General features: G+C 38.2%; 1 long non-coding RNA gene across 2 annotated transcripts; it reads right to left on the bottom strand.

The window, feature by feature from the left end:
• Positions 1-11: 11 nt before the first annotated feature.
• Positions 12-27,929, bottom strand: LOC140506562 (uncharacterized). 2 transcript variants are annotated; one of them, XR_011967975.1, is made up of 6 exons: positions 27,694-27,929; positions 13,839-13,923; positions 12,250-12,559; positions 6,446-6,550; positions 6,146-6,290; positions 12-2,051 (listed from the first exon to the last, which is right to left on the bottom strand). It is a non-coding gene; the product is annotated as an uncharacterized lncRNA (long non-coding RNA). The 2 variants fall into 2 exon arrangements; XR_011967976.1 differs by having other exon boundaries at positions 12,405-12,559; positions 27,694-27,927.
• Positions 27,930-27,959: the final 30 nt, after the last annotated feature.

Here is a 27,959-nt window from a genome sequence, read left to right as displayed (position 1 = left end):
ATTGTATCTCAAAACAGTATTCATGCATAATTAGTTATAAATTACATGTTTTGTTAAAGAGCTTATTCCCTTTGAAATAACATGTCCTCATCTTTGTAGTTTTACCAACTACATATTTAAAGAGCAAAGCTGCTAAACCTCCCTTTCCCCTCAATAAACAAGCAACCACATTATTCCACTGCAAAATAATAGAAGTATGTCAAGCTAATGTTGCTATTAGATAAGTATATCTATTCATTTACTCACATATGTGAGGTCCTGCAATTTCAAGGAACATTCCTTTATATAGTATACCACAGACTCACGTTTTCCAGAGGCACTACAAACTGAGACCAGGGAAAGACCTGAACTTAAAAAGGTCAAGGTCTCCCACTGCATTCTGGATCATCTCCTGTCATCCTGATTTATATCTGTCCACTGGACCCAGATGGCTCCAGAGGAGAAAGTGAGGCTGGTGACTTTGCACAGGTCTGTCTCACTTAAATCCAGTTCACTTGCAAATCATGGCATCACCTTCCTCATGTCATGGTCCTCTTCAAGAGCAAAAGACAAAGAACAACAATGCTACAGTAGAAAGAACTGCCTATGTCACTAGCTCCCTGACTTGTACCTCTATATAGCTCAAATTTCTCTTTTGTAAGACAAGAGAGTTGGACTCTCTAAGATCTCTTCCAGTTCTGAACATATGATCTGTGCCAAATAATCTTTGGGCATTTGATAATTATGTTCATTCACAACAACTTTTTATTTGTTTAGTCCTTACTCTGGGCAAGAACTGTGTTAGGTTTTGGGGGCGATACAAAGATAATTAAGACATCATCTATTAATAAATTAGAGCAATTTGTCACATATTTCCACATCTGTGAGAGAAAAGAACAAATGCTTATACAGAATTTAGAGTAATAGGAAGGATGCAAGTCTCCAAAGAATACTTTTTTCTATGGCAACCATATTTTAGTATCCCTAATCAGTGATGTAATTCATCACAGGATTTAGAGCTGCACGGGACTTCAGGAATCATCTAATCCACCTTTCTGATGAGGAACCTGAGACCCAGAGAGGTGAATGGATATATATGCCCAATGTCAGACAGTTAGTAAGTAGAAGAGCTATGATTTGAATCTAGGTCTAATGACCTTAGATATAAAGCTTTTTCTGATCTGCTACTGACACTTCCAAATGTGGCCTTATTTGGTGTATTATTTGTCCTTATTTGGCCTAAAGGAAAGAGAGAAAAAGTTCCAAGTGCCTTATCCATCTTATTTGCCAAAATGACTCTGCTACTTTAATAGATCTGTGATCTCATCGGTGGGACACTCCTTCCGCAGGAGCAAATCACAACCCAATCAAGCCTCTCAACTTGGGCATTTCTTGTTCATTTGCTTTCATAAATCCTCTGTGGACAATTCACCCAACATACTAGAGGTCTTCCTCGGAGTCTTTTAATATTTTGTGACTATCAGCACAATTCTTGCAACTCTCCACATATTGTCTACTTCTTATGTGCAAGTCATTGTTGATAATGTGTTTCAGCCTTCTTATAGCCATCATATATTTTTCCATTGTCCCTTAGTCCACTTACAATGTTTATTTTTCTAAGGTTATATTATTCTATGATTTACTGCAATATAACGTCATGGAGAGAATATTGCTATGTCATTGTCACTGCATCACGGAGTAGGCTGGGTTTATTGAGACTCTACACAATTTTCCAAATATGTTCCAGCTACTAATTCATTGTCTGTCCACAGTGTCTATCTGAGATATTTGTGCTTTTAAGCTGCCTCAATGGTCTTCCAATCTACAATCTGATCCCTCACCAAGCTTTACAATCAGTGAACGTGAGCTCTGGAAAGGATTTTAGTAAAGCTTTGATCTATTCTCTTCATTTTACAGTTATGAAAACATTTTTCAGAAAAGTTGAGTTACTTGCCCAACATCATATATTTCACTGATTTTAGAGCAGGGATTAGCGTTCAGGTCTGATAGCTTCCAGTCCAATAGTCTTTCCATTATCTCTTATGAATTCTTTTTCTGATGTGGGTCAGTTTCTGGGAAGAGAATGAAAACCTCCATTAATGACATTCCTGTAACTGTCAGATTTGAAATTCCAAAGAATGCATACTCATCACAACACTATGACAGTAGTAGGCTTTTAATTAATGGAACATAATAGGCATTTAATAAATGCTTGTGGATCAATTGTGATAAAGTCATTATTCCTTAATACAGAATTAAAACATATTAAAATGTTCCTGCTTTTCAATTTTATTAATATACATGCTCTACTCAATAACCATTGACCAAGTATGTCTTAGGATAATATAATCATAGATTTAGAGCTGGAAGGAACGTTAGAAGCCATCAAGTCTACCTTCTCCATTTCAAAGATGAGAAAAGTGAGGCACAGAGTAGTTAAATGACATGTTCAGGGTTACAGGTTAGTAGTCTTCCTGACTTCAGGGCCAATGTTCCATCTCTCTGAGCTTCAGTTTCCTTATCTCTAAAGCAGAGAAAATATTACATACTCTCTACCTGAAAGGGTTATGAGGAGAGTGATAATCAACTGTAAAGTGCTACATGAATGGGTTATTGTTCTCTCTCTCTCTCTCTCTCTCTCTCCTTGTTTCTCTCTGTCTCTGTCTCCGTCTCTGTCTCTCTCTGTCTCTCTCTCTCTCTGTGTCTCTCTTTCACACACACACACACAAACACACACACACACACACACACACACACACTCTTCCATTGTATTCCTCCTTCTTCTAGCTACTTCCTACCACTGTCCAGTGTTACTTTATCCTTATTATTGTCTTGGTCCATTCATTCCTTTTTTTTTCTTTTATTTTTGGGTCTAAAACAATGCCTTTTATCAAGTTAAAAGGTATACCCAAGTGGATCTGGGATCTTATTAATGGGGCTATACTTTCCACAGAGCAGATTATAATCCATCCATACCTGTCCACCTAACATGATTGGGACCTCCTTGGCTAGTGAAACACACACACTGTCCAGTAGACATCCCCTCTCACCACATGAGCAATCCATTCCCCAATAACAGGTAAGTTAGCTGGAAGAAAAGCCTCCTCTTGCCTTTTAGATTTTATTATGGCCTTTGGGGAATTTTATTGTTGTTGATGTAGCAAGAAATTTCACATTCTTGCAGATAGAGAGTTCTTTTGTTCTTGGTGGTTTCTGCAGTTCTGTTTTGTTCTGCATCTCTGTTCATTTCAAGGAGTGGTCTCTTCTCTTAAGTTGGAAAGATGAAATATGTCACAACTGCAGTACACATTAAAAATCCACACACTGACAAGTGTAAATTGACATGCAGCATGGCATATAACTGCTTAGGGAATGCAGAGAAAAGCTAGAAAGTAAACTCTTTCTGGGTAAATGTGAGATACCTATAGATCATAGAATTTTCATTTAGAAGAGAAAGGGACATTAAAGATCATCTGATTAAGGGGTTCCTAACATGGGGTCCATAAACTTTAAAGTGTATAGATAGATAGATAGATAGATGGATAGATAGATAGATAATGGTATTTCAATATAATTGGGTTTTTTGTATTTAATTTTATGTATTTTAAAATTATTCTGAGAAGGGGCCCACAGTTTTTCATTTCTTTGTTTATTTTTAGAAAAAAAACCTCATTTAGTCTAAATTCTTCATTTAACAGATAAAGAAACTGAGGCCAAGAGAGATGAAGTGATTTTCTCAAGATCATAGAATGAGTGAGCAGCACAGCCAGGCTCTGAAATATAGATCCTCAGACTCTTAAATCCCAGCCTTCTTTCCACTACACCTTTCTCCTTTATTCACCTCCTTTGCCTTTAGAAAACAACTAAGAGAGGAGGAATGATGCGTTGCCTTGGAGATTAGGGAATCTAATGGACTATGCTGCCAAGTCAGACTGTTCTGAGTGTGCATGCTGAAAAACACGCTGCCTGAAGAGTCCCGGGCTGTCTGATCCTCCACCCTCCCACCCAAATGAGAGATGCTGGCAGGGCCATCTGTTCAGTCAGGCAGCGGCCCGATGGCTGTGGGAGGATTGACAACTGTACCACAGTGGATTCAAGTCCTGAAGAGTAAATATTTAAACATGTGTTTGTTTCTGTACATGAGCCTCAGGGCTCAGTGATGGGCCCATTGGAAAGATCTAAATAATGATAATCAGGTGAATGCTGACAGTCCTAGTACCAGTGCAGAACCGGAACTTTTCCTGAAGAACAATTATGTGTCATTTTGCCAAGGAAATATTCCTGACTTCTTTCCTCTTTCATACCTCGCCACTATCATTTCATTCATTTTCTCTCATCCACTAAGGCATGCACCTTCTGCCATCTGAATCCCTGACTTCTTTTGTGTACGTATGTATATTTGTGTATTCTTTAATGATTAGATTTTCTCTTGGGAGATGCCTACAATTCTAGAGTTTTTACACATGGAAATCTATTACTACATGATTTGATGCTCCTTCTCTCTTCAGTGAGTTCTTTTTTAATGTAGTATCAAACACTGATTGAATACCTATGAGACAGAAAGCATTGTATCAGCACAGAACATTAAGATATAGTCCCTTCCTTTAAGGAATTCAAAATATAGTTGGGAAGACTAAATATGATCCAGATGAAGGGCATTTAAAAAGTAATAAATGCAAAATAATATACATGGAACTCAAGCAGTAAGGGAAGACAAATCTGATTCATTCTGGACAAAAGTCAATAGCATTATAATGTGGTAAGTGAAGGCAGATAGCCTGGATTCTGTCCGGAGAACATCAGCATCATACTCTATGGCCTGTGGCCTCACACAGCGCTCTCTGGAGTATATCTTAATTTGGCTTGTATTTTTACTCTTACCTCAGTATATTTAGTATTCTTACCAACACCAAGTTAAGGAAAAAAGGCATGGGAAAAAGAATACATTCATAACATACAACAAAGAATACAAAACAGACTCATATCTAAGTCAATAGACAGTTAAGAAAACTTTTCCCCTTGGTAAATATGACCTTTCTCAAGGACCTACATAATTGTTCCACATAATGTCATCCTGACATTGAATCCTATCCAAACAGGAAAAGAATTTGAGGTTGAGCACAGGAGTCTTACTTTTTGTGTTTGTCCTTCAGAATCTACACAGTCCATATGACTCATAATACTAATGAAGGCTCAGGTTTGTTCCTATGCCTCATGGCTCTGTACTTATCCTGGGTCATCTCCAGTCATCCTGATGAATATCTGGTCACTGGATTCGGATGGCTCTGGAGGAGAAGTGAGGCTGGTGACCTGCACAGCCCTCCCTCACTCAAAACAAAGTCAAGTGCAAGTCATGTCATCATTTCTCTGATGGCATGGTCTTCTTTGGCAAAGAAGGACGAATTCAAGCTCTATACTTAAGAACTCCTTGTCTCTTCCTCAAGCTACTTCTCTTCCCAGGATCTGTTTCTGTTAAAGATTAGAAATCCTGTCTCAATATATGCCATTTTAGTGACCACCATCTGCTTTCCTCTGCTGCCGCTTCTGTGGCTGCTACTATAATCACTACTTCCTCAATGAAGTATCACAGCTCTAGAGCAACTAAGCCATTTTGGCTATTATAAATATCCAAATTAACTACAAAGGACATATGAAGGAAGACACTATCTGCATCCAGAGAAAGACCTGACAAATAGGAATATGTACAGAATAATTCTACAAATATATACACATATATACATATACGTACCTACATATATGTACACACGTATTTGTGTCTAATCACCTTTAGGGTGGAGGGGGAGGAGAGAGAAGAAAAAAAAGAAATTTACACGATAAATTTATTATATACTTAAAAGGAATAACAAGTTTTACATAATAGATTTGCAGTTTCATGTGGAATCATCTTTTTATTATTCTACTATATAAATGCAAGTACTTGTTTTATTTCATAAATTAGAAATAAAATTTTTAAAAGTGTGCCTACCAGAGCCATTCGGCCTTGTGGCTAGTCAGCCCATTTTCAGTTCTATTGTTCCTCAAGGCTATAGCCCCAGCTGGTTAGCACACAAAGGAAATACTTAGGCAGCTGACAAGATCTCTGGACCCAACAAAATGGTTCCAACCCTTACATCTAGGTGAGTTAGAGAAATTGAATTTTATTCACCTCTTCTCTGTCTCAGGTTGAAATCCTATGGTCAGCTAATTTTTTTCTCAAATGAGGATCAATACTTGTGGCTTGTTTTTCCATTTATATTTCCGACTCTATTCCACTTGCAGCTGGGCTCAGTCTCCCGAAAGACACTAGAAGCCTAAAGGGGAAAGAGCAAAATAGGTGGCCATTGCCATGACCAAAGCCCACAACCCCATTATATGCAAATTATTACCTCATTAAGAAGAAATTACAAAATAAAGTCATTTAGGCTATTCAAGTAAAGTTTTCTAGCAGAGACAATTTTGACATTACCTTTCAAGGGAGATAATGAGTCTAGGCTGGTAGAAAAGTTGGTGAATGACTTGGTGAGTAGGTAGCATTTGCATTGGCTTACAAATTGCTTTCCTCACAACGACCCTGTGAGGGAAGTAGTACAAACAGTGGTATCCTTGTTTTATAGACAAAGAAGCTGAGGCTTGAGATGTTAAAAACTTGCCAGTGATTACACAGGAAGCAAATACGTATCAGATCTGGGATTCAAACCTAATTCTTTTCTAATTCTTGCCTCAGAGTTATGAAAATCTGGGTTCAAATCTTGCCTCTGACATTACTGGTTATGCAACTACAGGCAAGTCGCTTAACTGCTCAGTACCCCAGAAAGCTGTAAGACTGTAGCAACATTGCTGACCCGTATTGGTGGAGAGAGTTTCCCCAGAGGGAGCTCTCTGCACCAATGAAATTACAAGTCTATTTTAAAAAAGGAATTTTTAATATCACTGGGAAGTCAAGACACATAAAAAAGAAAAGGCAAATATCAATAAAAAGCAATAGATGACAATTTGAATGAGTAATATAGTTTCAACTGACTTTTACTAGCCATAAGAGATGAAGGCATTTCTGGAAATGGACTGCATGTTCTCTGTGAAACTACATTCTCCAGGAAACCGTGTCTTAATTTACAGTGTCAGGAACTTCTAAGTACAAAAGATTTGAAAAGTTCGGTGGGAAGTCTAGAGAAAAATACAGGAACAGTGAATCATGGAGGTGAACCAAGGAGAAATGAGAGAAGAAATGGCAACTGTGTCCAGAGTACTAACATTATAAACCTTGATGTTGATGGTGAGAACCACAGTCGCCCAGGGTTTAATGATTATCTAGTATCCATGCCAAAAAAGCCTATGTTTCCTAATCTACAGTGTAATGGCAGGAAACTCCAGTGCCATTTTCTAGCTTATGGTTCCCACGCCCAGAACAAAACAAAACAGTTTTCCCTAGAGTTTTTCTAACACCTTTCTATGACTGAATGATATATCCCCTTCCTACTAGATCAAGAAGACTGAGAATTTAATTAGGAACTAATACTAGTGTATCTTAAGAGATATTTGAAAGTGACCTCCATCTGGGAAGAGATATTAAGAATATTTAATGCCTGATTCAATTCTTTTTTATTGCCTAATTATTCTGTTTCACTAAATGACTTTGCCTTGAATTGACAGTCAGATGACTCTGCTTGATCAAAGTAATATTAATGAGGATCTACGCACTGTGGATTTAAGTCATATTGGTTTCTCTGCCTCTTTTCAGCTTCTACACATGGCTTCTGATCCTGGACTAAGCAGAAAAAATCTAATCCTTCTTCTGTGTGACAGCCCTTCAAAAATATTATCACTTCCCCACCTAAATCTTTTCTCTGGGAGAAGTGTTCCTAGCTCCCTTAATGTATCCTCATAAAGCATGGTTTTCTCCTCTGGTTACGTTCCAAGTTTTCAATATGCTTCCTAAAACATAGTGTCCAGAGCTAAATAGAATACTCCAGATGTCATCTGATTGGGAGATAGTAGAACAGGACTAAATATCTCCTCCTTCATTCTGGATAGTATATGTTAATTTAGACTAAGAGCAAGTCATGTGTTAGAAGGGTCCCTGAAGTTTGTATGTTCTGGGTAGTTTTTTAAGAATTATGAGTGCTATAAATGGGGCCCCCTCCATGAGCCCCCTCACCATCTAGAGTAAGGCTCACATTCGGCCTGATAATGAAACTAACGTCCAAAGTGAAAGAAGAATCTTCAGTTACGGTCCCTACAAGAAGGCACATTCCCTACGATGAGAGAAGTGTTCACCTTAAACAAAGAAGAATACTTGCTGTGACATCAGGAAAGCTTTCGTTAATCTTTACGTTCATTCCCTCTGAATGAATGGGGAGCTCCTAGGGGAGTGCTATAATTATTCAGACCAATGCAAGCCCCTTTATACTGTTCCAAAATTCAAATCTCCGCCTCATCATCTATTGGCTAGAAGTAGCCTCCTGAGACTTCCTCTCAAACAGCTTGTCAAGCCTGCGCACAAGTTCTTGACGTTTTACTTGACCATGCTAGGTCACAGCTTTGATTACCTGCTATCACTTAAAGCTGGGAGAAGTTTTAACCCTATAAACAGAACTCCTTCCTTTGTTTCCCACAATGAGTTTCAACTTCATGATGAAGCATGAAGAAGAGGAGAGGGAAAGAGGGACGGAGAGGGGAGAAGGGCAGAGGGAGTGGGGAAAGAGAGAGACACAAAGAGAGACAGAGAGATCGAGACAAGAGACAAAGAAGAGACAGAGACAGAGAACATTGACTAAGCATCCATTATGTGCCAGTTACTGGGCCCTCAGAATACAAGGATAAGCAAGCAATACAGTCCTTACCTTTAGAGAATTAACATTCTAATGGGGATGATGATACCTAAAGGAGAAATGGGAAGGGTGGAGAGAAAAGTGACTAGAGAAGTAGGTAGGCTTCATGGTTTGGAATTAGACAGGATGTGAAGTAGAGGTCTGGATTTGGGCAAGATAAGGATTTCTATTTCAGAGTCCAAGCTGATTCCAGGAACAGAGTCCAAGTTAGTTTTGCATGTGGGGAGGGAGGAGTGTAAGGGGGAAGGGTAGAAAGATCAGTAGTATTAGTCTTGGACATGAGATGCAAAGGTAAAATGTTTTGATAATGCTTTTTCATCTATTCATTCTATGCACTTGTAGAGAAGAGGAGAATTAAATGACAAGTAAGATAGGATGATGGACCATCTCTTTCTTTGTTATTTTTCAGTCATTTTTCAATCACATCAGACTTTCTGTGACCCCATTTAAGGTTTACTTCCCAAATATACTGGAGTGATTTGCCATTTCTTTCTCCAGGTTATTACAGATGAGGAAACTGAGGCAAATAGGGCTAAGTGACTTGCCTAGGATTACATAATTAGTTAAGTATCTGAGGTCAGATTTGAATTCAGGAAGATGAATCTTTCTACTTAGGAACCTCTTAAATTCTAGATAAGGATTCAGCTAGAAATTAAGCTTTTCGGATTAATTTGGGTATTAGTCCTTTAAAAAGAAAATTTTTTAAAAAGAGTTCTTGCTCACAGCTGGAAATGGTAGAATTCGTTTTCCCCAAAGGACAATAGTCCTGAGCCCCAGTATAATCCACAGAAGAGAAAGACTATTTGTTCAGAGCTTAAATTTTGAAGTTCAGGAGTCAAATTATCCTGACCTTTCTTCTTCCTTCTTCTTTTATAAATTTATTGACAAATAATAACATTATCATTATATTTATGTAAACAACTTTTGTTTATCAATAAAATGGGTGTTTTATGAAATAGCAGACATTTCTCCACAAGCATCCAAACGAACTCCCACTACAAAGTAGATCCCTCACACCCCCAAACAGTTTGTTGATTTTTAACAGAAAAGAGAAGTGTGTCCTTTAAATCTGATAGTATTTACTAGTATGGTTGCATAAGCCTATGATTCCTGCTACCAGGGGAATCTAACATAGATGGATTGCTTGAGCTCAGGAACTCTGAACTACAATTGGACTAAGCCAATCAGTATCCATGATAAGTCTGGCACCAATATGGTGAACCTTTAGAGGAAGTTGGGGTACCAGGCTACCTGGGGAGGAGGGAACCACCCCAGGTTGGAAATGGGGCTGGTTACAGTTTCCATGCTGATCAGCAGTGGTATTGGACCTGTGAGTGACTGCCACACTTCCAGCCTGAGTGATAAAGAATACCCAGTTTGAAAAAAAAAATCTCTAACATTGCCCACTGTATTTTTGGCTTTAAATTTTGACTTAATATAGCTGTATCTGTCATCTTTTCTTCAAGAAACTAGAGACAGTATAGCAACTAACGGGACAAAAATTTGGAACTGGCCAAAGTTGAACTAAAGGTTTAAAAAGCCTCAAGATTTTTTTATTTATGCTCTGAAAGTAGGTGGAACAATTAACCTTAGTCTCTTTGTTGTGAATGGGACTGTTATTGATAAAGTTACCCTCTTTGTCTGTGAATTGTTGGTACTCTCTGGGATATTTAACAAGAGTGAAGAAAAACACTCAAAATGGGTACCAGGGCTGAGCTGAGTTGGACTCTGATGGTTTGCCCAGAGATTCTTCATCAAGAGGTTCCCAATTTGATGCTGGAATTTGATGATGTCATTTTTACCAATGTTGTCAAATGACACAGGTCAGGGAAACAATGTGGTATTATATTATTTGCATACGTAATTATTTACATGTTCAGTGAGTCAGAGATGTGGGAACCATTAAATAGTCAGGACCCTGCATATGTGACTGACACTCAAGAGCTCTGCCTAATCCTGCCCCCAAGCCCTGTCACTTGGCCCTACAGGTCCTTATGTAGGAGTATGATTTCTCCAAAATCTGGCTTTTGGTTTCACATACATACTTCCTTACCTTGTATGGTTTCATTTATCACTTTCACTCAAAAGTCTATTCTGAACATATGGTTTAATTAGACTTGGACATGTAGTGTCCAGAACTAAACAGAATGCTCTAGATATCATGATAGCAAAAGGAAAAGGATTCATTGGAAGTAATTAACATAGACTGTATATTCGGTCAAACAGTCTGATTTCTTGAGCAAAAGCCTTTCCTCTCACTCAACCCTTCAATCAGAAGCCCCGTTAAATGCAGAGGCTTGTCTATATCATGTGCTTTGTGTGTAGAGACTGGAAAGGTCAACTTACCCAAAAACTGGCCAAAGGCAAATTATCTTAAAGCTATGCCCCTGAAATAAATATAGCCCTGATGCTTCATCAATCATCTTGCCTCATCTGCATTTTGCTCCAACTAGAAATGTACACAAACACATTGTAGCTCCTGTCTCATCTCCAGCTAGGTGGCACAGCAGATAGAATGCTAGGTCTGGAGTCCTTTCCCCAGAAAATCATTCAATTTCCATCTGCCTTGGTTTTCTTATCTGTAAAATGAAGATAATAATAGCACCTATTTCTCAGGATTATTGTAAGGATAAAATGAAATCATATTCATGGTGTCTTGCAAACTTTAAAGTGCTATTTAAATGTCAACTATTATAAATTCTAGCAATGTCTAGAACGTTTCTTGAGGAAAGGAGTTTGTCTTACTCATCTTTGTATCCTTCATCAGTCCAGTTCAGTCATTTCAGTTGTGTCCAACTCTCTGTGACCCATTGCGGGTTTTCTTGGCAAGGATACTGGAGTGGTTTACCATTTCCTTCTCCAATTTATTTTACAGGTAAGGCAACTAAGGCAAACAGGGTTAAATGACTTGTCCAGGGTCACACAGCTAGTAAATGTCAGAGGCCAGATTTGAAGTCAGGAAGAGTTCCTGACACTTCACTGAAGTGTCCCACACTTCAGGTCAGACGCTGTGTCCCCTGCACCATCTAGCCACCTAGCCGCCTCTATCCTTCGTAGCACTTAGTAAAGTTCCTTGCATAAGGAAGATGCTTAATGGATGTCTGATGAATTGAATTTATTTTCTATTCCCCTCCCAGATCTCTTTCTGATGGGCATTTTAGCCTGCATCCTTAGCCAAATATTTTTCCAACAGAGGTGACTGGAAATCATATTGTTCATGTCCCAGAGCTCTTACTTCCAGACCATAGAAGGATCTCAGGAAACACAGAACTTGAAAATGGAAGGGTAGATACATAAAATATAAGCAAATAGATGGTATAGTGCCCTGGATTTAGAATCTGGAAGACCTGAGTTCAAATCCAGACTCAGGCTACTTGAATACCCTGGGCAAAGTCACCTAATAGCTCTCAACCTCAGTTTCCTTATCTGTAATAATACTTACCTTAGATGGTTGTTGTGAAGACAAAAAGATAGAACATGTTAACCATTTTACATTCTTAAAATATTCACATGTGCAGGATATAGTTCATTGAAAAGAAAGTCTTGGGAATGTAACTACCCCTCATCCTCCCAGAAATATGTATGTCTGAGTCACACCAGAAGAAAGACTTTGCCTCTACTCCCTCCTGGATTCTTGGCTCTCTTTGGGCTCATAAACCAATGTAAAGATGAAACATCCCTAATGTCAGCCAGTTGTCTGCTTGTAGAAACCAGTACTGATATTCTTGGCCAGGATGCCTGTCTCTGAGAATCTACAGAAGAAGTATATGAGCCATTAGGGACCTCTACTCTCAGAGACATTCCCAGGGGCATTAAGTATACTTACGACTAAAAAGGAACTTGCCTCAGTATGATTAATTACAGCTACAAATATATTTTCAATAGAAAACAGGTATCATTGTCTTGAGAAACCATTTTGGGAGAAGAGATGGGGGAGGGAAAAGAGAAAAATTTTTTTCTTTGGAAGATAGAATGGTTCACAATATTTTCAAACCATGGTCATCTCAGCAGCCTCCTTACTACATATTCGAATCTTTTCCTGTCTGTGAAATTTTGACTTTAAATTCATTAAGAAAAGAGTTAACTTCTTTTTTGCATTCTATGTAACTCTTCATTGTTGGTATTATTGTAATACTTAATTACAAAAAAGAGCATTATGGGAAAATGCTTGAGGAATGCACTTTTCTAAACTAATTTCTTGGTAACTGAGAGTTACCTCCCCCTTCCTCTCCCAAAAAAAGCTTTGTCATTGATATACACGGATAACAACAATTCGTATCTACTTAAATTGAACTTTAAGGTTTCCAAGTGACTTTTTCCCCCATAATAGTCCTATAACATGATATCTCTTATTACTCCCATTTTACAGATGAGGAGACTGAGGGTCAGAGAGACTGAATGATGAGGCTTAGTTCTCTGCATTAGTGAATAAAGTCAGTGGTTAAAAGAACACTAAAGCCCTTAAAGGAAGCTGGAGCCCATGTCTGTCCTGATTTAATTAGAACAAAGATTTATTAAGTGTCTATGACACTACGTGAGGTACTAGGAAGAGAAAGATAAACATTAAATAGTTCCTGACTTCAACAGGCTTAGTCTCACTGGGGGAAACAGCTATAAGTGTAAATAAACGCAAAGTATATACAACATAATACAAATCAATTTCAGTTACGGTTATTGTTATCGGTAATATTGTTCTCACATTTTTTTTTAAAGAGATATGCTCTGAGAATGTTTTACAATCTTCATTTTCCTTTTTGACAAGTAAGTACTAGTCCTTAGATAGGGTCATGGGTCATGTGTTTAATTAAAATTAGAAAACTCTCTTCCCTTGACAGTACTAGCAAATCAGTGACAGATGACAGATTCTCACTCTCCAAATGTCTTTTTTTTCTAAAATCCACCCTCTTGTTTGCATTTATCATTCTATCACCTAGCATGTGACCTGTTAGAATTTCCATGGTTACATCTTATGTTGCCTTACTTGTGTTTAAGGACAGAAGCTCCTTACATGACATATGTTCATCTATTTACCTTCATTCGTTTGGAAAATCTTCCTGTTGTCTTAATTATAAAAGGTTATTCTTCCCAGAATTGGGACTCTCATCTTCTTCTTTACCTTTTAGAAAGTAATGAGGCAAGAAATAAGGTCAAAACTGAACCCAGACCCAGCCTGACTTGAATTTTCTTGACTCCTTGCAGCACTTCCTATATAGGCTAGAGTGAAGACCTCTGTTAACATCCTACCATTGGCACTTGCCACCTGTCTCATCACGAGTAAGTGACTTAATCTCTCTAAGTCTGTTTTCCTCATCTTAGGAAATGATGATAATAACACTTGTAGAATTTAACTTACAGAACCATTATAAGATCAAATCAGAAACTGTATGTAAAGTATATTTGAAAATCCTAAATTACTGCTATTGTATTGGACATTCCTTGAATGCTTCTCTAGAATTTAAAGCTAAGGCTTGGTAAGATAATACTGGTGTGAGGTCTCTATACCATCCCCAGGGCATGTCTCCTGCCTACTGCTTCCTGTATCCTCTCCTTGGGCCATAACCTTAATAGTCTGTGATGGATACCAGAGGTAGTCCTGTCTTTTCTGTGAGTCTAAGACCTCTTATAGCTGTCCTATACTATACACTGTTCTTATCTGTCCATAATAAGCTGGGGATGAGCAAGAATTTGATGGGTTTAGCTGGGAGAGAAGATCTTAGGATCAAGTGAGATAACGTATGTACGGGCATACCTTGCAGATATCGAGGGTTTGGTTCCAGATCATCACAATAAAGTGCATTTCACAATAAAACAAGTCACATGATTGTTTGGTTTCCCAGCGCATGTAAAAATTATATTTACATCATATTTTAATCTGTTAAGTGTGAAATAGTATTAGGTCCAAGAAGGCACGTGTCTTAATTCTAAAATATTTTATTGCTAGTCATCATCTAAGGCTTCAGTGAGTGGAGGGTCTTGCCTTGATGTTGATGGCTGCTGACTGATCAGGGTAATGGTTGCTGAAGGCTGATGTAGCTGCGGCAATTTTAAAAAATAAGACAGTAATGAAGTTTGCCACTTCAATTGACTTCCTTTCATGAAAGATTTTTTCATAGTATATGATGTTGTTTTATGGCATTTACCCACAGCAGAACTTTGAAAAATTGGAGTCAATCCTCTCAAATCCTGCTTCTGCTTTATCAAATAAGTTTATGTAATATTCTTCAATATTGTTGTTTTCTCAGAGAATAGGGAGGCCCAAGGAGAAGGAGAGAGATGACTGGTCGAGAGAGCAGTGAGAATACATACAGCATTTATTAAGTTCGCCATTTTAGATGGGCATGGTTCATGATGCCCCATGGTGACCCAATTATAAATAGGAACATCAAAGATCACCGACAACCAAAGATCGACATAACAGATAGAACACTAATGAAAACGTTTGCGATATTGCGAATATAACCAAAACTGATGCAAAGACACGACGTGAGCACATGGTGTTACAAGATGGTGTGAATAGAGTTGCTTGACACAGGGTTGCCATAAATCTTTAATTTGTAAAAACAGCAACCAAACAAAAATGCAATATCTGTGAAGCTCAATAAAGCAAAATGCAATAAAACAAGCTATGTCTGCACAGTGTTCTGTATATTTTAAAGCCCTCTATAAATGCTAGTTACTACTACAGCCTTATTGTTCTTTCTATTATTGCTGTCGTAAGATCAAAGATTGAGCTGAAAGAAAACTTGGACTTGATCTAGTTAAATCCCTGAATTTGAAGGATGAGGGAAGTGAGCCCCAGAGAGGTAAATGAGTTGTTCACATAGATAGCGAGTATTTGAACCTACATCCCCTAACTCAGGGGTAAGGAATCAGTGGCCTAGAGGACTCTTTAGGTCCTCAAGTGAAGCCTTTCGATCAAGTCCAAACTTTACAGTTCTGTGAATTAAATGAAAGGGCCATACTTGAAGACCCAGAGGGCCACCTGTGGCCTTGAAATCCCAGATTCCCCACCCCTGCTCTAACTCCTAATCCAGCACTCTTTCAGTTACACCAAACTATAGACTGATCATAACGAAGAGTGGTAGAACATGCGGTGGATGGACAGTGAGGAGGACAAGTCCAACCAATAGACCTTGGAACTTACCACTTAAGGGATATCACTGAGTCAAAGGGTCTACACTGGTTCACTGAAACTAATTAAAAAATTATTACTTGGCAATTCTAGCATTTGTTAAACTGAAGGTGTTCTGGGTTCTAATGGTCAATATTGAAGATGATAAAGTATGACTGCCTTAATGTAATGACTCCACAACTCCAGTCAAGCTTTGGCTGGATGGTGTAGTTCCTTTTTTTGTCAGTCAGAGGACATATAACAGGGATGGGGTGTAGAGAAAATTCTGTGGTCCCCATGGTAATGTTGGATACATGTGTCACGATGAACTTTTTCTGTGAGTTTAGGTAGATCAAGATAGAAATTGAGATAAATAGGGTCTTCACATTGTTAAATATGACTTCCACCACTTCCAACAGAGAGACTTGGGGTATTTCAGCAAATCAATGAGAGGTACTGCCAGCAAGATAGAAAGGCTGGAGGTAAAGGGGTGATAGTATTTCACAAAACACTGCCCATGTGGAGTTCTCCTCCTGCAGTGTGGCTTCTACCTTAGGCAGGTCCCTTTGGACTCCCTCTCAACCAGTTATATGCCCCAAGAATTCCATTTCCTCAAACTGTCATTTCTTCAACTTGTCAAATAACCATGTTGGTTTCTATCCTGAGTTCCCATTCCCCCTTGCCTATTGCACATTTGGAACTAAACATCCCACAGACATTTCAAACCCAATATGTCCCAAGCAGAACTCATTATCTTCCCCTTCCCACCCCAACCAAACCACCCCTTTTCTGAACTTCCTGCTATTTGAAGGTTTCTAATCACCCATGTTTACAACCTCAGTGTCATCCCTGACTCATCCCTCTTACTCACCCTAAAGATCCAATAAATTGTCAACTCTTCTTGTTTCTACCCCTGTAACATCTCATGTACTTCCTTTTTTCTTTGTCTTAGTCCAGATCCCCATTAACTTTTTCCTGGACCACTGTAATAGCCTCCTAGTTTACCTCTCTGTCTCAAGTATCTCTCTACTCCAATCCACCATCCACACCACTGCCAAAATGATTTTTCCAAGACAAAGTTCTGACCATGTCACTACATTTTTCAATACACTCAAGTGGCTTTCTATTACTCCTTGGATCAAATCTAAACTACTCTGGCATTTAAAGTCCTTTGCAACCTGTCTTCAACCAACCTTTCCATCCTTATTCTACATTAATTCCCTTTATTATAATATATTATTCCCACTTTTGTCCAATCAAACTGGCTTTCATACTGTTCCTCTATTTCCCATCTCTGATCCTTTGCGTGGGCTGTTCCACATGCTTGCTCTTCTAATTTGTATCTCTTAGAATTATTAATCTTCTTCAAGACTGTTCAGAAGTCACCTTTTATATAAAGTTTTCTTGATCACACCACCTAATAATGCCATTCTGTTCAATTACCTTGTATTTATTTTCCATCATTTTATAAGATACCTACGTAATAAGACTTTGAGAAATGACTGGCATTCTGAAATTTGTAGTTTAGGTGGATATGAATTTCCTCTTGTCCCTAAGAGCAATGAGGAATTTTCAGATCGTGGAGCCATAAAGTAGATTAAAGTCTCTCCTAGGAATTTTAGAGAAGTTCGTACACAGTCTACAAGAGAACAGAGTACACAGTGGAGAGATGGTATTCTCAGCTATACCAGGTACTTCATGAGCTAAGGTGTAAATCATTGACGATACCTGTGCAACACTTGACAGAAGAAATTGAAAGGAAAACCTCAAAGAACAGAGCTATGGTAGAAAACAGAGATGTTGTGGTAGGCTATACAGCCCTTGGAGATATTTCAGAACAGAGAACTCTGGCTAAAGTCACTGGTTATATTCACTTTTTCAAGGACTGAGAGAAATTTCCCCAAAGGATCTACTCTTTCTCAAACCTTCCCTCCCTAAGAGTATCCAGTAACTGTAATATGCTATATTTGCTTCTTTTAGTTCAATGTTTCCAGTATCCTAATTTTGCTTCAAATATAAAGAAGAAAAGAAATTAACTGTAGACAAACAAAAATTCAAATTAGGACAAAGAATCAAATCTCTGATTTAAGGTTAGGAATTTTCTGAACTGGACACCTTAAGCTATTGTGTGTATAATAACTATGTTCACCTAATTTACACTCCATAAAATGGCAGAGGAGGATACCACATAGACCTAAGCACCATCCCCACTACTTGCGTAAGGGTATTCCCAGCACCCGTTACTAGAAAGAAAGTGGGGGGTGGGGTGGGGGGTGGGCAGCAAGGATGGAATCAGGTGGACCTGGATAAGATTCAGATCTACTCCTTCCAGAAAGGAGGAGGTAACAGAAAGGACTAAGTACCTTTCACAGCTCTACCTATTAGTGTTACATCTATGCATGGAAATCTTTCCTTCAGAGGTATAAACTGTAAAAGACAAGATACAAATATAAACTCCTTAGGGTCAGAGTCTATTTGTCTTTATAAACTTTGAACCTAGTACAGTGCCTGGCACACAGTAGGTACTTAATAAATGCTTATTGATTGGCTGATTGAGTTTGTGGTGAAGAACAAAGGAGGAAAATATATAAATCATTTTGCAGGTCAAAGAACTATGTCAGCTATGTCAAACAAATATCAGCTATCATAGAGTACTCCCTTCCTCACTGTGAGTTCAGAAAATCTTGGGGTAGTGTCAGAACCCCCTAAAAACTACAAGGACATAGCAAAATCCAAATGACATGATGTGTCCATAAAGTATGTACCAAGTCTGGAATGCTGCCCTCCACTAAGTATCTTCTTGAATGTGGATCAGAGTGTATACCCACACCATATCCCCTGGACAAAAGTCCAGTTATCTAAATACCACCACCATTGTCATTAGAGCAGTGGTATGACATAATCTTTAATATCAGTCCCAAATGGTGATGACATTCAGGGCCCTATTGTTGTGACAGAAGAGTAATCCTATGCTTATCTCGACCATCAGGAGGACAGAGAATTCAACAAACACCTTCCAGTTATTTTTTTTTAGTTATTGATTTTTTTTTTTACATTGCCTAGATTTCTCCCTTTGTCTCTACCTCGGACCCCTTCCAGAGAGCTATTTCTTAGAACCAAGACTTTTTTGGAAAAGAAAAAGAGGAAGAAGAAAAAATTCAGCAAAAACAATAAACATTTTTTAAAACATGACATTATAAATAATGTTCCATAACTGTGGACCCCAATGTGTACAAAGGCATGGAGAGAAGTGGCTTCCCATATCTCTTCTTTAAAGCCAAGATTGTTCTTTATAAGTTTGAACATTCCATTTAGATTGTTTTATAGCTGTTATTCTTTACATTTTCATTATTACAGTCATTGTGTATACTGCTTCCGTGGTTCTGCTTATTTCACTTTACGTCAGCTCCTTATTCTCACCAAGAATTGCAGCTATAAATATTTTGGTGTATATATAGCCTCTCTTTTTGTCACTGACTTCCTTGATGGTATATTCCTAGCAATGGAATCTCTGGGCCAAAGAGTGTAGACATTTTTGTCACTTTATTTGCATAATCCCAAATTTCATTCCAGAATGGTTATACCAATTTACAATTCCGCCAATAACTCACTAGTGTATTAATTTCAAAAACTCCCCCAATATTGGCTCTTCTACCTTTTGTCACTTCTGCTAATTTGCTAGATGTGAAGTAAATCTATGGATTTGTTTTGATTTGCATTTCGGTTCTTATTAGTGATTTGGATCATTCTTTCGTATGATTGTCAAGAATTTGCAATTTTTTTCAGAACTGTTTCTTCACATCTGACTATCATTTGGGAAATGTTTCTTATGTTATATGTTTGTATTAGTCACCTATATAACTTGGATATCAAACCTTTATCAAAGATATAATATTAAGATTTTATTTAGTCAGCCACTTCCCTTCTTATCCAAAATGCATTAAGTTCATTTATACAAATCTTTTTAATTTCATATAATAGAAATTATCTGTTTTATCTCTTGTAATTGTCCATCTCCCTTGTTTGGTTAAGAATTCACTCATTATCCAGAGCTATGAAAGGTTTATGATTTGCTTCTCTTCTAATTTTTTTATGATATGATATGATCTTTAATATTCAGGTCACATATCCACTTTGTGTTTATTGTAGAATATGGAATACGATGTTAATTTCTGTCAGACTGCTTTCCAGTTTTTCTGAGCTCTTCTTATCAAATAGGGAGTTCCTCCCTAGGTAATTTGTGCATTCAGGTTTTTTGAACGATGGGTTATTGAGTTCAATTATTTATGATTCTTTTGTCTAGTCTGTTCCATTGATTTACTTTTCTATTTTTAAGCTAGTTCCAAGTAATTTTGATGATTACTGCTTTATAATATTGTTTGATGTCTGGAAGCACTATTTCTTCTTTTTTCCTATGCTTTTTCTCCATTGTTTCCCTTGATATTCTAGACCATTTGTTCCTTCAAATGAATTTTTGCTATTACTTTATCTGTCTCTATAAAGTATCCCTTTGGTAGGTTGATTGACATAGCATTAAATCCATAAATTGACTTCAGCAGTATTGTCATTTTTATTGTATTGGCACAGGCTAGACATGGACATTGAATAGCTCTTCAAATATGTAAGCTGTTTTTTATTTCTTTAAGGAGCATTTTATAATTAAATCTGTATTATTTTTAGTGTGACTTTGTAGATTGATTCTCTAATATTTTATACATTTTATAGTTACTTTTAATGGGATTTCCTTTTCTGTTATTACCTCCTGGATTTTGTTATGATTATATACAGATGTTAATTTTGTGGGTTAATTTTTGTGACCAGCATCTTTGATGAAGCTACTAACTGCCTCAATTAATTTCTTTGCTGATTCCCCAGGATTTTCTAAGTAAAATATCATATCTTTGGCAAATATGGATAATTGTGTCTCCTCTTTGCTTATCTTTATACCTTTAATTTCTTCCTCTCATCCTATCACCATTGGTAGCATTTCTAGTCATATCAAATAATAGCAGGGTAAAGATTTCTCCTTGCTTTAGTTCTATGTTTATTGGGAATGTTTCTATTGTATCTCCTCTACATTTAATTCTTGCTTTTGGCTTAAGAAAGATCATTTAAATTATATTTTTAAAGCTCCATCTACAGCTATACTTTTTAGGGATTTTTTATAGCATAAATGTACTCATTTGACAAAAGCTTTTTCTGCATCTATCAAGATAATCTATCAAGATAATCATGTGATAGGGGCATCTAGGTGGCACAGGAGCAAGAGAACTTGGCCTGGAGTCAGGAGGACCTGAGTTCAAATCTGACCTCAGGCACTTGACTTTTGCTCAATTAACCTCAATTCACACACACACACACACACACACACACACACACACAGAGATAATCATGTGATCTGATTATTTTTATTTTTAATAAAATTGGTTACATTGATTATTTTCCAAAAATAGAATTGCCATTTCTTTTTCAGACACTTCTATTGTCTCTGCAGATTTACCTGGCTGGATTTTGTACTTCCAGATCTAAGCTGATCCCTCAACTACATGACCAATATGAAGGTCAACAGGACCAAAAAATGTCGTAACAATATTGGTTCTAAGAGGCAAACTCTAGGTCTGTTAGAGTACTCTAAAAAAATAGATCTAGCAGTGCCAGAAAAAATAATACATCCTTCCCTGCATCCTAGAATGTGGTATTTTATGGTTCCAAGCAGTGGATGTCCAGCATATGGACTCATCCAACACAGACAGGCATGTCTAGCCTTTCTAAAATTTTATCACCAGGGTAGGAGTATGTTATAACAAATCCCATCAGAGTTTGGAAGCAGCTGATAAATTCTACCGATTAAAACATCCTATATGATTTATGTCTGGAGGAGTTTTACCTAGAATGAAACTGATACTACTCCTCAACTGACTCTTTGTATTAATTTATGCATGTCCTCTGGGTCAACATTCCACCTTCAGGATTCTAGAAGATCTGAAACATCTTGGAGAATTCTAGAGACACCAGCCTGTTTCTCTTTGTGAATGGTTGGAAGAAATTGGGGGACTGGCTTGAGCAAACCAGGTTCGTGAAAGGTTGTGGTTTTTGATGAGGAGTGACCCCAGACTGAGTTAATTAAACTCTTTTCTGACAGTATAGCTTTGAGGGCCCCATATCCCTATTATCAAAGAAGGACTTTTGAGGAAGAAGGCAGTCCCCTCTTATTCATATAGGGCTTGACATCTCTCCTTCATTTGGTCCCTCAGAGCTTTTCTGTTTTTCTTTGAGTCTGCCTATTCATAGAATCTAAGACTCAGATTCGAAAGGGGCCTTAGAGGCCATCTAGTCAAAACCTCTCAATTTATAAATGAGAAACTGAGGTCCAGAGAGCTGACATGACTTTTCTATAATCACACAGGTAGAAAAGGACAGAGCAGGAATTTGAACTTAGCAGCACTGCCTTCTGTAGTCAGCTAGTTAGTCAATACACATTGAATACGTATCTACTATGTGCCAGGCACAATGCTAACCATGGGAGATACAAAAAAGACAAAAATCAATTCCCGCTCCCAAGAAGCTCACTGCATAACTGGGGAGACAACATGCAAACAACTACATACAACCAAAATATATACAGGATACATTGGAGATAATCTCAGAGAGAAGCCACTGAGGGAATAAGGAGGGAGAAAGTTTTCTTGCAGAGCAGCATGACCTATCCTCACCTTCTGTTCCAAGGAAATGCTGAACTTATCTGGTATTTGTTAAATTCAAAAAGAAAGAAAAAACATCAACTTTGAAATCACTGACTCCAATATAGGTTAATTCAGTTCTTATCCAAGATTCTTACCCTGAGGTTATACCTGGGGAAGAAGAAGATATCATACATCCATGGTAGCCCAGCTAAGGAACAACAATTCCCTAAGAGTCAGCCTGAAACAAGCAAGCAGCCTTTCTGATTGTCTTTATTATACTAAGTGCCCTCCAGTGAACAGAAAGTAATGTCTCTTTGATGACTGAGGACCTTGTAACACTTCAGAGTCGTTATTCAGAATGTCTTCTGAGATTGTACAGGATTGTTGGTGAAGTGAGACATGTCACATGAGACACTGTCTGTGTTGGTTCCAGAATATTTCTTACAGTCTTTTTCAAAATAAATTCCTCATGTCTGATTTTTTTTAAGCAAACGTTTACTGAACACCTACTATATATCAGACAATGTGCTAAGGGCTTTAAAATATTATCTCTTTTTATACTCACAAAACCCTAGTAAGTAAGTGCTCTTATTATCCCCATTTTACGGATGAGGAAAAGGAAGCAGACAGACATTAAGTGACATATCCAGGGATATAGAGATAGTAATTATCTGAGGCCAGATTTGAACTCAGGTTTTCCTGACTCCAAGTAGAGGGCTCTATCCACAATGCCCCTAGTTACTTGTTTGTTTGCTTTTAGTAATGTGTATCTGGTTCCTGACAAGTCACATGTACCTTTAAGAGATGAACCAGGAATCAGTGGCAAGCACATAAAGTGAAGTAGCATGCTCTCTATAAGATGGATCATGAACGTTAGAGACCATCTAGTCCAGGAGTGGAGAACCTGTGGCCTCAAGGCCACATGTGACCCTCTAGGTCCTCAAGTGTGGCCCTTTGTCTGAATCCAAACTTCATAGAACAAATCCCCTTCATAAAAATATTTGTTCTGTAAAACTTGGGCTCAGTCAAAAACCTTACCCAAGGATCTAGAAAGCTACATGAGACCTCAAGGCTGCGGGTCCCCCACCCCTGGACTAGTTCAACCCCCCTCATTTTTACAGAGAAGGAAACTTGGGCCCAGATAGGTTAAATTACTGCCTAGGATCACACAGCTAGCAAATGGAAGGGCTAGAATTTGAATGCAGGCTCTCTGACTTTAAAAGCAGCGCCTTGTTAGCTGCCAGAAGGCTTCAGAGGTTAAGTGACATGTTCATTCATAGGCTAACATCTAGTAAGTGCCAGACAGACCTTCCTATGTCTAAGCCCAGAACTCTACCCACTATGCCAGAGTGATTCCTTTATCTTTCCTAAGTGGTGGTGAAAATTTAAATAATGACATTTCAAACAATGATTTTTTCCAACCCATCCAATGCTTCATAAACAATAGACAAACTTAGGACAAAATGGCAGAATATGATCTGTTAAGTGACAGTGTTTTTCGTTTTTTAATGATGACACAAGGTACAGGTTTGTTACAATATAGGTAAGCCCTATCTATTGCTTAGAGGTTGAGACAAAGCTCTTTGTATAAGGTATAAAAATTTAAAAAATTCACATTAATGACTGCCCCCCCCCAAAATGCAGTTCTTTGATTTTGACCAAAGCCATTTCTAATTCTTTTGTATGATTCTACCTGACTTGACCTGTTTTCCTTTGATTAACTCTTAGACACCATTTGCCAGACACTATGCCAGATGATAGGGACACAGAGATTAAGGTGGAAGCAGTCCATGCTTTTAAGGAGCTTACATCCCCCTTGGAGGAAGGACTGAAGGATGCTCATTGACCTCCGTGACTTCTTGTCACTCTGCCATCCTCAGAACTCTGTCTTCCTTCTGGTTGTGGTTTTCGCCTCCAGCTCTCGGGCCCCCCTGCTAACCAGAACTCCTGACTACTTTCTGGCTGTTATTCTCAGTACCCTTCCAGTGGCTCTGCCTCAGGTACCCCAATATTCCATAGGTCTCCTTAGTGAGGCCTGAGACCCTTCACTCCCCTCACTTAGGCAATTGAGCATTTTTTCCCTAAAAGTATTGTACAAAGAAAAAAAAATTCAAGTATGAGTTCCATTGGTTGAATGCTTATTTTATAATATAGGTTTTACTACAATGATCATAATACCGATACAAATGTAACACAAACCGCCCTGGCCCCCACTGCCTGAGGGCCACATATGTTACATTTCTCCTATCCCCTGGAATTTCCTAGGGGAACCTACTTAAAGGAGTTGCGAATGTCTAGGCTCTCTGAAAATGGCTCCAGAACTGCCCAGTGATGTTCCCAAATATATCAGACATTCTCTGTTTTGCAAACTAACTGTCATATTAACTTTTACAAAGGAACATTTACTTCAAAACATAAAATCGTAAATATCCAAATGCCTCCACCCACGTACCACTTAATACTCTGGGAAAGAGAAGGGGTTTAGTTTCACTACCTAGTTCAATTCCTATGAAACATGCAGTCTCAGTTTCAAGTGCAAACACCTTCCTTTGGTCTTGAGTCCCAGGCACCCTTGCTTCTCTGGGCTTCCCTGCTAGCCTAGCTGCACTATCCTGTAAATAATACTGGCTCTAAAATGTCCATGACATAAACTCCCAGTCTTGTGAGTCTGATGAGGCACCTGAAAGTTGATGAGGTCTGGAAAGACAGAGGAACCCCAAGACTGGAGTTCCCTGCATGGGCCATCTATAAAAGAATTCTTAGACTCTAGTATTCTTGAGGTCAAGAGGGTAAAGATTTGCTATGCTTTTCAGGGGGAAAGATTTCTTAGGGAACCTGTGATTTGAATGGAGTACAGGTAAAGTTTATATAGATTATTCTACAGCGGAACATGTGCCAAGTATGCTGAATGAGTGATTCAATGCGGGATTAGTGAGTGTTTAAGGAGTGGTTAGTTCTTAAAGGAACATGCACTTTAGCACTTAGTGTGCTAAAGAATTCATTGGAAAATAGACCAAAGTGAGGGGCTACAGGGAGGTGTGGTTTTAGGCCTGAAAAGTCACTAAGTCAACTAATGGTTAGGGCTGACTGATACCAGGCTACTCTCATCAATATCTTGTTAGGATAAATGTAAGGGAGTATACATACATCTAAATCTAGGAGACATAGGAGTGGTCAGTGAGTAGTAAATGTTATGACCCAGAACACAGCCAGTCCAGCCAGTACACAGCTGGTTCAAACTAATAAATTCGATAGGTGCAGCTGGCTACTGTATCAGGAAGAGAGAACTAGGGTAGGCTGTCCTTGGGCTGGGGAGAAACTGTCTGGAATAGTCTTTGGAGGCTAGGAAGATACATGATTTTAGAATTGGAGTCCAAGCACAACCACCCAAGCACCCCAACAAAACTGAGACGGACTAAAAATACAGAAAAGAAAGAAACACTTCCAGCCCTAATTATTGGAACTATGGTAAAGAGGATGAGCAGGGGAAGGAAATCCTTCTCCTCTGCCAAGTTTATCTCACAGAGCCCAAAATGAAGTTGAATTGTGATGTTCACCTCCTGGATTAGTAGGAAGAAACATACAGAAAAGACAGTCATTTTCTTGGTGCCTCTAGTTTTACAGATGCAGCCCATTCATAGTCAACCAAAGTGGTAGGGGAGGAAGAATGCCTCCATCTTAGAAGATCTGGGGATGGCCAAGAACCCTTGGTGGTGCCTCTGTGTTAGGTGATCTGGGTATGCTCCAAAGGCTATTTTACAGAAATAATATATTTTAAGAGAAAAGGTTCCATATATGTAAAGTATTAGCTATTATCCCAACTCTAAGTGTGTCTTAGGGAGATAAGAATTTTTTGTCTTGCATTTGATTTTCCCATATTGTGGAAGAATAGTAGGAAACTTTCATTCTCATTTTTTTCATTAAGATTATAATTTTCTTGTTTATGCCACACTCTAATGAAAGGACTATTATATATAAAATTATTATGAATTATTAGTGTTGTTAGCAAAAAAGAACAGCAGCATAAAGAGATATGAAAAAGGAATGAGGCATTAGCCAGGCAGAGTAGGGTGGGGTGGTACAGCTAATTACTCTTCATAATAGGAGAGACCCCATTACGCATGTGGTTGAGGGAAGAGAACACAGGGTCCATTTCCGTCTTCACAATATCGATGTTTCCTCTTAATTCTCTATTTGCCTTATAACTAGAAAGCTATTCCAGAAGGAAGAATTCTACTTGGCACGGTATTTACTACCTGGTGGGATCAAAAATGAAAGCCCATAGACCCCTTGTTTTAGTGGGCAATAGATAGAACCAAAGGAGATGGGCAGATTGTTAATGGCAAGGGGAGCAGGAATGTCTCTTCAGAATGGTTCTGAAGGCATGCTGACTATAGGCAACTGAGAAGAGGACAAGCCCCCTGACAAATCAAGCTCATTGCTTGGGAAGACCTCTTTCACAAATAAACCCATATGGGGTCACATAACTGAATGTGGGGGTTGAAAACAATTTGGCAACATTTCTGAACATGCAACGACCAAAACTTAATTCAAAATCAAATGTAATGAATCTGAGATGATTCTGGCAGGACCTGCTTGTGTTGTATCATGTGACTTTGCAGCTTTGGTTCTGAACCCAGCATTGATGATTATAAAATCGAAATATCAATCAACTCTGAAAACATGCTGAAGATATTCTATGTCCTGCAGTATCAAGTGTTCCACCAAGATTTAATTCTTTATGTAAAAATAAACAGGCACATCCATCTCAAGAAAATTTGCTTTCATATCTAACAAATGGTAAAATTCTCTGTATACTAAAGAATTGCTTTAAATTTCTTTATGATTCATTATCAGTAAATGTTGGATTTGTATACCTATTTACATATATACACATACATATATATACATATATATGTATTTATATATATGTGTGTGTATCTATATGTACACACACACATACACAGGGTTGTGTAAAAATTTCTCAGGCAAAAAGGGTTGTGAGTAGAAAATTCAAGAAGCTCTGTGCTAATGTACTACTTTGGAAAGGACTAAAAAGAGAAGTCAAGCATTAGGAGTTTCTGTACAATACCTAAAAACAGTTGCCAGTCTGCTTGGTTATGTCCTTCCTTCTGTGTGGTATTCTCCACCTTCCTCCCCCTTCTCAGTCCTTGTTTTCAGCTATATTTGGGTCCTAAGTCCATATGAATTCCCAGTGGTACATTTTCCATGGCAAGTCCAGTTCCTCATAATCAGTTAGAATCACAAAGAGCTGAAAGAGACCTGAGAGGTCACCCAGTAGGCAGTGTCTACACAACAGGCACTAAGTGAATCATGAGTTTTGGTCATAATTGCCTG

This window comes from Notamacropus eugenii, chromosome 5 (assembly GCF_028372415.1).
Source record: "Notamacropus eugenii isolate mMacEug1 chromosome 5, mMacEug1.pri_v2, whole genome shotgun sequence".
NCBI classification, from domain to species: domain Eukaryota; kingdom Metazoa; phylum Chordata; class Mammalia; order Diprotodontia; family Macropodidae; genus Notamacropus; species Notamacropus eugenii.
This window is presented reverse-complemented; position numbering and strand designations above follow the sequence as displayed.